The sequence below is a fragment of the Octodon degus genome, unplaced genomic scaffold (genome assembly GCF_000260255.1).
Source record: "Octodon degus isolate 3935 unplaced genomic scaffold, OctDeg1.0 scaffold00164, whole genome shotgun sequence".
NCBI lineage: Eukaryota > Metazoa > Chordata > Mammalia > Rodentia > Octodontidae > Octodon > Octodon degus.
The window spans coordinates 4768964-4781237 of NW_004524740.1; the positions used below are offsets into that span (position 1 = coordinate 4768964).

A 12274-nucleotide genomic window follows, 5' to 3' on the forward strand; every position below is an offset into this window, starting at 1 on the left:
TCTTGGAAATGTGCTATAATTTTAACTAAGTTCAGAAATCTTAAACCTTTAAATATTTATTGCCTACCCCCTTCTACTTTGAGAATTCTAATTATATGAATATAAGTTTTTTGATTTTGCAGAGTGAACTATGACTGATTAGTAAACTCTTCTTCAGGTTTATTTTAGACAACTTTTATTGTTATATTCATTTAAGTTTGTAAGTAATTTTTATAATGTACAATCTATTATTAATCTCGCTATATTAATTTCAGAAATATTTTTCTAAAATTCACTGTCTACATCTTCACATTTCATTATTTGTCTATAATTCTTAATTTGCTATATAATTAATACCAATTTTCAATAAAGTTAACGTGCTAAAAAAAGTGCTGAATATCACTACAGACAAATCATACTGAAACTGTTCTAACTTGGTAGCAGAAAAAATTTAAAAGCAACCAAAAAGGATAAAAATAATACATTATCCATAGGGGAAAAAAATCCCATAAGACTTGATCAGAAATAACTCGAACTGAAAGACAACAGAATTACTTCTTTAAAACTGCAAAATGACAGGGAAAAAAAGGAAGAAAAACAAAACTCTGTGAAGTCAGAGCCCATGGAAAATATATTTCAAAATAAGATGAAATGAAAACATTTTCAGATAAACAAAAGCCAAACTAATTTGTTCCAGCAGATATGCAGTACAATAAATGCTAACAGATGTTCTCAGATGGTAGAAGAGTGACATTAGACGGAAAGTTGAATCTACGAAGAGTAAAGAGCACTGGAAGGACAGAAGACTTGCCCCCATAGTAATCTCTTTTGTAAAAAGGTAATTAATTGTACAGTGTAGTTTAGCATGAACTAAATCAGTTATATAATAATTTGTTTATATTTTACCCCTCCCTTTTCTTTTTTGGCGGAATCGGGGATTGAACTCACGCTTGCCAGGGAAGCGCTTATTCCACTGAACCATCTCCCCAGCCCCTCCCTCCCCCATCTTGTTATACAGGGTCTCACCATGTAGTGCAGGCTGACTTTGTTCTGACAGCAATACTCTTGCTTCAGCCTCCATAGTGCTGGCATAACAGTGTGTAGAAACATTCCTGGCCAATTATACTTTACTTCTTTTCGAAATTAAAATTAGCCCAAAAGTTGCATTGAAAGCATCTCCCCCACTCCCGGGGGTGGGGGGCACATCTGTTTGAGAAAAGATCTATGCACTTCAGGTTGATCTGAATTCACTTTGCAGCCCAGGCTGGCCTTGAACTCTCAGATCCTCTTGTCTCAGTCTCCAATGCTGCTGGGATTACAGGAGTGAGTCACCATGCCTGGTAAAAACTGTTTTTAGGTACATCCAAAAAGCTACACTTTGCTAGATATGGTACTGAATTTCTTTAATCACAGTTGCTTGAAAGACTGAGGCAGGAGAACATCAAATTCAAGGCCAGCCTACGCAACTGAGGAAAATGTCTCAAAGTAAAGAAATTCTACAAAACAGAGAGAGTGGCAAGGTATGTAGTTTGTTACAGTGTTTACCTAAATTCATGATGCCTTGGGCTCAATCATCAGTACTCCTTCCCCCCATTACATTCCCCCAATTTATATTCTTTAATGGATAGTGAAAAAAAAAACTTTATGACTGAAAAAATTTCAACTCATATAATTTTATAGAATCAACTTTTATTCTAACTTCAGTAGTAGTAATACATTATTAGTTCTAAGAAAAACTTAAAAAATTAAAAAATAGTCCTATAAGAGGTGGAATCACCTTTTTCAGTCTTTTTGAGACAGGGTTTAGATATGCTTTTCTGGCTAGCCTCGAATTCACTTTGTAGCCCAGGCTGACCTCAAACTCACAGCAATCTTTTTGCCTCAGCCTCTAGTACTGGGATTATAAGCATGTGTCACCCCTACCTGACCCTGAAACTATAATTCTTAAAAATTATATTGAACAAAAATATCTTAATCTGGGCCACCCCATTTAGGACCCTCCTGGAAATCCAGAATTTATTCACTTTCTCCTTACTACTAATGAAACTTTCCAAACCTCAAACAAAAAATAATCCTAATCTAGCACAGAAAAGAAGTTTTAATTATTGTCCTGAGAATAACATAGCATCCATTGCAACCCAGAGAAAGATGTCCTGGTGTCACAAACTGAAATTAGGGTCTTTGTATGAAAGAATGACATTTTTTAAAGACAGATTCTCACTACGTAGTGCAGGCTGGCATCAAACTTGCTCATGTAGGCTGCCCTCAAACTCATCCAGATCCTCCTGTGGAAGACTACATTGAAAGAGGAACAGGGCTGAGGAGACAGCTCAGTAGAATAAGTGCTTGCCTGGCAAGCTCAAGGGCCTGAGTTCAACCCCCAGTTTCGTAAAAAAAAAAAAAAAAAAAAAAAAGAGCAGCAATTACCTCAGTTTTGGCTAAGCCTGACCCTAGTCCCATGTATTCAGATGTACAGAGCTGGCCAGGACTTTTACTTATCCCTTCAATTGGTTATAAGCAATGCATATAGGTTCATCCGAGGTGCCAATGGTAGTCTTTGAAGATAGCAGATCCCACCTGCTGTTCCTTTGTGTGACATGGGATGAGACAGGATGGAGAGCCAATGCTCCACGCTGTCCACTGGGATGGAGCCTGGAGATAGAGGTTATGACTTCTTGGAGTCTGAAAGATTACACATCAGAGCTGAAGCAAGAACTCCGCAACATTAGCTATAATCTCAGTTGTGTTATGCAGATCACTCTGTATATCCATCTCTGCATACTGCAGAGGTGAATGCGGGCCTTCTTAGCCCCACTGACAGCACTCATTTACTTCCCGCCATTCTCACAGTCACTCATCCTCAAACTATTTTTTTTTTTTTTTTCATGAATGAATGAAACCTGAGTTTGGCCTTGGATTGAGGCCTTTGTTCTGAATAGCCACCATCATGGCTGGACTTAAGACTGCTTGGTACTCCATAACAACAAATATGCCTTAGTGTCTTTACTTTCCTCATGGGTTGCACTGGAAGTTGTAGACTGGAATTAACTCACTAGAATTCCAATAGCTTTTCATGGGATTACAAATATAAACTTCCTGGGCTGTACATCAAGGACTCTATATGTCCTGCCTCAGCCTCTCCAGTGCTGGGTTTCCAGGTTTGCACCAGCATGTCAGGCTAGAATGAGTACATTTACACTTTCAATCTGGGGAAAAAAAAAAAATTATAGTAGTAAAGTGATAAATAGGATGCTATTAATGCTTTATTCCAAACAAATAAACCACTTTCTGGATTTTGTACTTTTCAAGTTCTCCAGATTTACAAGGAGGGGCTGACGATTACCTACAATTGAACATTCCACATGTACATTTTAGCATTCAAGAAGATAAAAAGGTTATACTCCTATCCATGTTTCTTCAATATATACTGTGTATAACTCTCAAAATCAGAGAGAGATTAGGGTAATCTTTGAGTGTTAGGGCCATGTTTTAAAAACTAAAAAAATCTAAAATGATCTTTTAGTGTACTATAAGCCTAGTCTAGTCAAGCCTCTTTATCAACCAAGATGGAGACTATAACATTAAGGATGGAGTGTGCATATCTGTAAGGAAGACAAAGCAGACAAGAGACAGACATTCCACACTCACACGGCTCCCTCAGAGCTGATAAAACATTCCTAAAGACTGGGGTTGTTTCCACAACATCTGTAATGTCAATTCATAGCCTAATCCATCATCTATACACAGAAGTCAAGTGAGAACCCAAAGGCGAAATTTCCAATTAGTTTTGTCTGGGAAGTTCAGGCCAAAGGTAATAAAATCAAGAACCCTGTGCTGACTCACTGGGAAAGCATTTGTTTGCTGTGCTCCTTTGCTCAGGAACAAAAGGAGTCAGTGGTTAGTCTGGAAGTGATTCATTAAGGGTATCTGGGTGATACATGAAGAAACGACAAATGGTTATCTGTATGATTTGCAAAACAACCTCCTTTTTTCTTTTCATTTTTTTTTAAAGTTGTGCTTTTAGGGGGACTTCCCAAACCCTATTGCATACACAGAAATTCTATTCCTTCAAGTTTTTTAAACCACTGCTTTTCTCAGTCAGAAATCAATGCTTAAGATTATGGTCCACAGCAAATAATTCTAGAAGGTCAGAGAATAAAACTGTTGACTTCAAATAGGCAATGAAAGTTTACCTATTGGGCTGGGATGTAACCCAGGGGTAAAATGCTTTCCTAACATGTACAAGGCGCTCAGTTCAATCCCCGATACTGTGAGACAATTCAATATTGACTAAACTAACACATTATTTCCCCAGTAAATAGGAAAGCTAAAGTAGGAAGATCATAAGTTTAAAACCAGCCTGATTACACAGCATAACTGTCTCAAAAAAAATTTTTTTTAAAAAAAACCTATTCATTATACTCTTTTTAAAAGGACGTCTTGGGGCTGTAGAGATAGCTCAGTGGTCCTAGCACCTGCCTAGGGAAGCACAAGGACCTGGGTTCGATCACTGGAGGAACCACATGCTATGCTGGACCCAGAACATGGGCACACTGAGCCACCCGCCAAGACCAGGAGTGGTGGCACATGCCTATAATCCCAGAGCTGAGGAGGCTGAAACAAGAGGATTATGAGTCCCAGCTATGTAGTGAGACCCTGCACTAAATACATCAAATTAAAAAATAAATAAAAGGTTTCAAGTCATGTCTCTCCCTTTCTGTAAAAGTATGTCTGATGGTAGTAACTTGCGCCATTAGTTAATGTGGGTTTTGGTTTTTCTAAAACTATTAGCAACTTAGTAGTTATAATCAGAATTTTATCCTCTTCTTTCAAAAAAAGCACAATCACATCTGTGCTCTCCAAGTAACATGAAAGATTATGAGATTATATTAGAAAAGTGCAAGCACAGTAGAAAATTGCTAGCCAAAACAAAAGCATAAACTCTACAGTATTATTTCATGTTTCAAGTTATACAGCATTGTCTTGGTGCCATTTTTATTATACTGGATTAATCTATATGTCTTGAGATATTTGGATTATTTATCATTTATTAGGTAAACACCATTAAACCCAAACAACATTAAATTGACTTAAGTGTTTAAGAGAAATAGATTACATATTTTTTGAGACGGCTATACAAAAAGCTTAGTATTCATATCCAACTGAACAGATTTAAACTCACTGAATCTTTGTAGCTTCACTTTAAGCATATATTAATAACCACTATCTTAAGGGCAGGAAGTTATCCAGTCTGTGCATACCCCCTCGGCTTGGCAAAACCCCAGCCCTAGGTCCTAGAGACCTTGGTTTCTTCTTTTGATGTGGCAACACTCATAAGACTCCAATCATGAGTCATTCCTTGGGGGAAGACATAGAGAAAAGCTGTCACGACCCCATCAAATAGAAGGCAAACATTGTTTTCAAAGAAGGGCCTGCTGGACTTTCTCTCCATAGGAGCTTGAGTCACTACAAGCTTATAACAACAGTAATTATCAAGTCATACTAAAATCTTAGTTTTTGGTAGTTTTCCCTTTTTCAACCTTAAAGGATAAACAGGTGAGAAAGGAAGCAATAATTAGACGTAAAGCTGTAGCTGAGTATGGTGGCAACTAGGTGCATCCTAGCACTTAGGGAGGTTGAGGCTGGAGGCCTGTAAGTTCAAGCTCTGTCTGAGCAATTCAGTGAGACCACGTCCTAAAATAAAAAGTTCTGGGAATGTATCTCAGTGGTTGAATGCCTCAGGTTCAGTCTCCAGTACCAAAAAAAGAAAAAGAAAAAGAAAAAGAAAAAGAAAAAGAGAGAGATATAGAAATAATAGTGAAGGGGTGGGGGGGGAGAGACAGACACAGGCAGAAATGACAGCAAAGGTGCTGGGGAGATGGCTCAGTAGAATAAGCGCTTCCCTGGCAAGAGAAAGGGTCTGAGTTCAATCCCTGGTTCTGAAAAAAAAAAAAAAAAAAAATAATAATAATAAAGGAAGAAAGAAACAAACAAAGAAATGATAGTGAGGTTGCCTATCGAGTGAGAAGTATCAGAAATGTCTACATCTAATGAGAAAAGAGCTTTAAAAACAGCACCAGTCAAGCAGCTCAGTGGTTAAAGCTCCTGTTTAGGCAGACATTGGGGGCCATGGGTTTGATGCCCTGCTGGACCCACCCCTGGGGCGTGCTGAGACAGCGATTGAGATTGAGCACGGTAGTGTGTGCCAGTAATCCCAGTACTTGGGAGGCTGTAAACAGGAGAATCACTACAAGTACAATCTTCGTAGTGAGACCCTGCAGAACCTGTATCCCCTGTACTAAATGCATTAAAAGAAAAAAAAAATATATCCAAAGTTTAAAGGAGAAACAGGCACATGAATTTTAGATAGGGGCCAATATCTCACAACCGACTTTAACTTAAAAAGGAGTATATTTTTAATTGATTATATTAATCAAATGCTTCATAAATATAATTCAAAAGATAATACCTGTTCATGTTATAGCTTGTAATAAAACTTGGGTCTATTCTACAATGTAATTAAATAGTCTCAAACTTTACTACTTGCAAACTGCTTTAAGAAAAGGCAACTTGAATGCTTAAAACACACAAAAGGTAAATTTGGGGCTGGGGAGATAGCTCAGTAGAATAAGTACTTACCTGGCAAGCACAAGGTCCTGAGTTCAAAAAAAAATATCGTAAAAAAAAAAAAAAAGCACTAAATTATGGTATTAAAAAACTGTGCTTAAAATATCTTCAACCTAGGGCAGGAGAAATAGCTCAGTAGTCTATGCGCCTGCCTGGCACCTAGGGATTGATCCCTGGTACTCCATGCTACGCAGCCCTGGCCCTGCTGAGAAATGAAACCAGGCATGGTGGCGCATGTCTGTAATCCCAGTACTGGGGATGCTAAGACAACAGAATCACTACAAGACCAAGCTGCACAGCAAGACTTTGTAATAAATAAACAGATTTTTAAAAATATATATTCAACCTTGATGTATGTTTCTCTTTATAGTTCTTTGTCTAGGAGCTGGGCATATTGCAGAGACACATATAGGGTTTCATTAAATCTTTCTTGTGGAAATGGCTCCATCTAGTGTCAAAAACCGTATCTATACCTATATCTAGATCTAGATCTGTATCTTTGTCATAGGTAGGATGGTAAATGGTAAACAGCATATTTCTGTTATAATATAGAAAAGCCTTTTTTTTTCTTTTCAAAGTTTTATTGATAAAGAAAAGCCTTTTATAATTCATTAATCACACAATTTACAAATTGCCCTTTTAATCTTCTCATCTTATAAATTGGTGAATCATGAAGTATGTGCACATAAAGATGTTTGAAATAAAGTTCTCATTAAGGAGTAATGTTCCTGTTAAACCAGTTGTTTACAGTGTAAGTCATATTTTTCTGTTAACAGTAATTGTTTACAACATCTAAAATTAAAAAAAAAAAAAAAATTTGTGCTTGGAACTGGGGAGATGGCTCAGTGGAATAAGTGCTTCCCTGGCAAGCACAACGGCTTGAGTTCAATCCCCAGTTCCGCGAAGAAAAAAAAAAAAAAGAAAAAGAAAAAAAAATTGTGCTGGGGTATAACTCAGTAATAGAATGTTTGCCTAGCATGTTCAAGTATGCTCCCCAAATAAATACCTAAAAGCAAGGTTAGCTATCTCATTACAGCTCCCAAGCTCAATATTCTTCTGGTTTACCACTGTTAATATAACAAACTACAAGCTCCTGATCAAATCCACCCGGCCATTTTGAATAAAATTTTACTGGAAAACAGCCACAGCCAATTATTTCTGTGCCATCTATGACCATTATGCAACTCTTACAACAGAAGAGAGTAACAGTGTAGACACGGTATGGTCCACAAAGTCTGAGCAAGTACTATCTGGTCCAAAGGAGAGAAAGAATGCTCTCAAAACCTGGGTTATACCAATTAATAAGGTAGAAAAACTTCGACTCATCCAAACAAGCTGCACAGAGATGCACCAGAGGTCAAGAGCTGCTTCATGCAAACATTAACTGTTTTCACACTGGATAATTTGTAGACCATCCAAGATGGAATAAGCATTACTTCAGTTGCCTATCAGTTCTGCACAAAGAAACCCTGCTGCATGTTTTCTTACACTAAGAGAAATCTAATGGATTTCAAAAAGTTAATATGCAAGACTGTGCTTGGCTGCTCGCTTCAGCAGCACATATACGAAAATTGGAATGACAGAAGATTAGCATGGCCCCTGTGCAAGGATGACATGCAAATTCGTGAAGCATTCCATATTTTTAGGTGCCTGCAGACCTAGGTCTTTTAAATTGGGCCTGGTCAAGTCCATCCACCATGCCTGTATGCTCATCTGCCAGGGCCACATTAGAGTCCACTAGCAGGTGGAGAACATCCTGGCCTTCATTGTGTGCCTGGACTCCAGAAGCACATAGACTTCTCCCTGCACTCTCCTTATGAGCAAGGCCGCCCAGGCCGCGTGAAGAGAAAGAATGAGAAGAAAGGCCAGGGTGGGGCTGGAGCCAGCGATGAGGAGGAGGATGAGGAGAAGGAGGGGGAGGACAAAGGGGAAGAAGGGGAGGAGGAGGGGGGAAGGAGGAGGAGCAGGAGGAGGAGGAGGAGCAGGAGGAGGAGGATTAGGCCCACCCTGCAATTTCTGTCAAAGAATTTAGTTTTCTAGTTACAGAATAAACCAGAACGAATAAACAAACAAGCAAAAAAACAAAAACAAAAACAAAAACAAAACAAAGAGTATGTTTGGAAGGTACTATCTTAGAAAAATATGCTAACCACAGAAGGCTTTTCCCCCCATCTCACCTACATGTGAAACAGTTTAGTAAATGAACCCAACCAGTAGCCTGGACTATTGGCAGGCAAGGTTTCACACAGATACCAAACAAAATGAATAAAAACATATCGAGTTAAGAAATAAAATCAGGAAGACCTGTAGTTCACATACTTTAATTTCTATTTTGTTACTTAATAACTAAAAAGATAAAACAGATCATAGTATAAAATGATAAAAATCACATGTAAAATAACATTATGCCTATTGTTTCTCTACATTTAAACACACTGAATGTAAAAAGTACATTAAAATATAATTTATATAGCAGTAGTTACATGTAATTTTATTTGTTATAGAAATGAGAATATATTTGGGCTGAGGATACAGATCAGCAGCACAGTGCTTGCCTGGCAGGCATTAGGTCCTAGGTTCAATTCCTGACACAGAGACTGATGTGGACACAAAATTATCTTGAAAATTAAGAGAAAATCATATATAGATCAGGTTTTCATCAGTGGTCACAAGACTCAGATGTTAGGGTCAAACTGTTTTGCCAATACAAGAATTTGTCTATTCCTAAACCCATAGGTTTCAAAGATCTTATTTTACGCTAACTTATTCATTGTGTTTTACTTTGTGCCAGAACTATTTTAGGCCTTTAGAATACAACACTATATTAAGAAAAATCCGTTCTCAAAGAGTAATTTTATAAGTGATGCTCACATTTTAGCAGATTTTCTTTTACCTTTTTTCTTGATACAGAGGATTGAATCTAGGGGTACATTACCACTAAACCATATCCTAGCTAGCCAACCTGCCTCCTTTCTTTCATTTATAGAAAAGGACTTGTTAAGTTGCCCAGACTGGCCTCAAATGTGCAATCCTCTTGCCTCAGTCACTTAAGTAATTGGTATTAGAGGAATAAAACACAAACGCTTGCCATTTTAATTATTTTAGCTTTTTGCACTCCCATACAATAGCCAATCCCCCTAACCTGAAACCTCTCTTTCTCTAGTGACCTGGAGATGAATCCTAGGTCTTGAAAATCCTAGGCAAGGACTATACTACTGAGTTATGCTCCCAGCCCCTTTTATTTTTATTTTAAGATAGGGTTTCCCAAGTTGCCTAAGCTGGTCTTGAACTTGTGGTTCTTCTTTATCAACTTTCTAAATAGCTGGGATTTCAACATTTTACAAATTGAAATCAACTTACTTTCTCACATGGATTTTTTTTTTTTTCCCCATTTGTGGAAGAGTGAAAAGTCTCCAATTACCCTTTGTTAATCTCTGCCTTCCCCTCAATAAAATTCAAGTTTTTTTTAGTGTTTTCTCCTTCCAGCAAACCTGTCCCTATTTTAGGGACCACACAACAATTTATGATGGTTGCTTATTACAATGACCTATAGTACAGTTATTTATAAAACATAAATCTTTTTTTTCTAAAAAAATTTTTAATGTGTAAATCTTTATTTTTACAAGTGCAGTATAAAAATTCTGACCTGAAAAGTTAAAAAAAGATTCTGCTGGAAGTAGCCACGCTTGGTTTTTGGTAATAGGACAGTGGCTGCCATGTATTCTGGAAGTAGTGGGAGGAGAGGTACTGGCTCTGGACAGAGGTAGCACCACTGGGTCGTTATAAAAGCACCGCAAGAGGCAGCCCAGGGGCAACAGTGCACAGGAGAAGAAACAAGCACTGGAGTGTCAGCAGTGAAGGCTAGAAGCTGAACCAAGATCATGAGGACTTGTACAAGAGCAGGAGGCACAGGACAAAAGCTGAGGTGCCCAGGGCAAAATGGCACAGCCTGAGCCCTCTAGGCAGGGTGCAAAGAGGGAAGAGAAAACATAAATCTTTTATGTTTAATTTCTCTTGTATTTCACACGATACTTTAGAATGTTTGCATTAAGTAAATGGTCAAGTTCTTTTTCTTCTTTTCTTTTCTTGGCAGTGCTGGGGATCAAACCCAGGGCCTTGCACATGCTAAACATGTGCTCTAGCACTGTGCTACAGCTCAAGCCACTTATTTAAGGTTTCTGAAGAGAACTGAGATAAATTAGCACAGAGATTATTTTATAAAAAAATTATCATGTGGTGCTGGGGACTAAAGCCCAGGGCTTGTGCATATTAGGCTAGAGCTCTACCACTGAGAGACAACCTCATAGCAAGACGTAATGTTGTGAGACCATAAGGCAGCCCATTTGTTCTCAGTGCAAGTCCAAAAGAGGGCTCAGAAATGTAACATTTATGATTTTAGGAAGTAGTTATGATCTAATAAAAAACAGCGCAGGCCTGGGAGTGTAGCTCAGTGGTACAGCGCCTGCTTAGCATGAATGTAGCTCTGAGTTTGTTCTCTAGCACCACCATGAAGAAACAATAGAACACCCCACAGGAAACTATAATAGATATTAACCAGAGTCATTCAGAGGGAGCGGGGGATTTACCTCAGTGGCACAATGCCTGCCTAGCAAGCCTGAGGAGGTCCTGAGTTTGATTCCCGGTAACCCTCCCCCCCCAAAAAAAAGCCCAAAACAAGAGTCACTCAAAGAATAATCAAAATTTAAAGCAAAAGAATACACTTATGAAGGCAGGGCATTTAGTATCTTTTAAAGAATAGTACATAGAAAAATACATTATACATATAGCTTCATAAATTATTAAAAACACAGCTAGTCACTAGCCAGATCAAGAAGTAGAAACAGCAGGGAATGTAGCGCAGCGGCACAGTGCCTGCCTGGCAAGCTTGAGGCCCTGAGTATAATTCCTGGTAGAAAAGAAAAACAAGAAATAGATATACTTTGGGGCTTCATAGACTATTGACTACCATGACTTAGAAACTGCCTGTAATTAAGACAATGTGGTTAAATAAAAGAAAAGGACAATGTGGTATTAGTACCAAGATAGACAATTTAGTGCAACATATACTCTATCTTCAAAGAATTTTTCTTATGTATTATTCTTTGCAGTTTTAAAAAAAGTTCAGCCAGCTTATGTAGTGGTTCACTGATTGTGTCAAACTTGAGAAGTTTAGAAGTTAACTAACAGGTTCAGCAGTTCTACACCAGAATGTGTACAAACGAGAAACGAGGAAGGACCGGCTCCAGGCTTTGACTTGAGCTTGGAAGTCATCTCCTGGTTTCTACTGCACTCTTCAGCTTCTGCCTTGGATTCTTCAGGCTTCCAGCGTACTCACTCATCAGCCTTCCATCACCCTCCTGATACCGACTTTCATGGCCACTGCAGTGAACCACAGACCTTGGCCTGAAACCTTCAGTTTCCAGAATGCTGACACCCACTGAATGTTCCTCATCCAACTCTGTGGCTCACCCTTGCAAGTCAATTCTGTAATTTCTTATACATTTGCATATCTTGTGCTATAATTGTTTCTCTAGTAAAACCCTGACTGATGCAGCTTATCAATTTATACAGAAATAATCTGCTTAAATTTTGACTAGTATGACAAAGCTGGGGAGGACTAAGTCTTTTAAATTGAATATTTTAATTCATGAATATATCCTATTTATCT

The 12274-nt window shown here is 38.2% G+C and overlaps 1 protein-coding gene and 1 non-coding gene across 2 annotated transcripts in view; one reads left to right on the forward strand and one right to left on the reverse strand.

Moving 5' to 3' along the window:
• Positions 1-12274, reverse strand: part of Vmp1 (vacuole membrane protein 1) — a 121181-nt gene that overhangs the window by 73517 nt on the left and 35390 nt on the right. The gene's annotated exons all lie outside the window — the stretch shown is intronic.
• On the forward strand, positions 8148-8250 carry LOC111813120. The gene has a single exon (XR_002818454.1). It is a non-coding gene; the product is annotated as a U6 spliceosomal RNA (small nuclear RNA).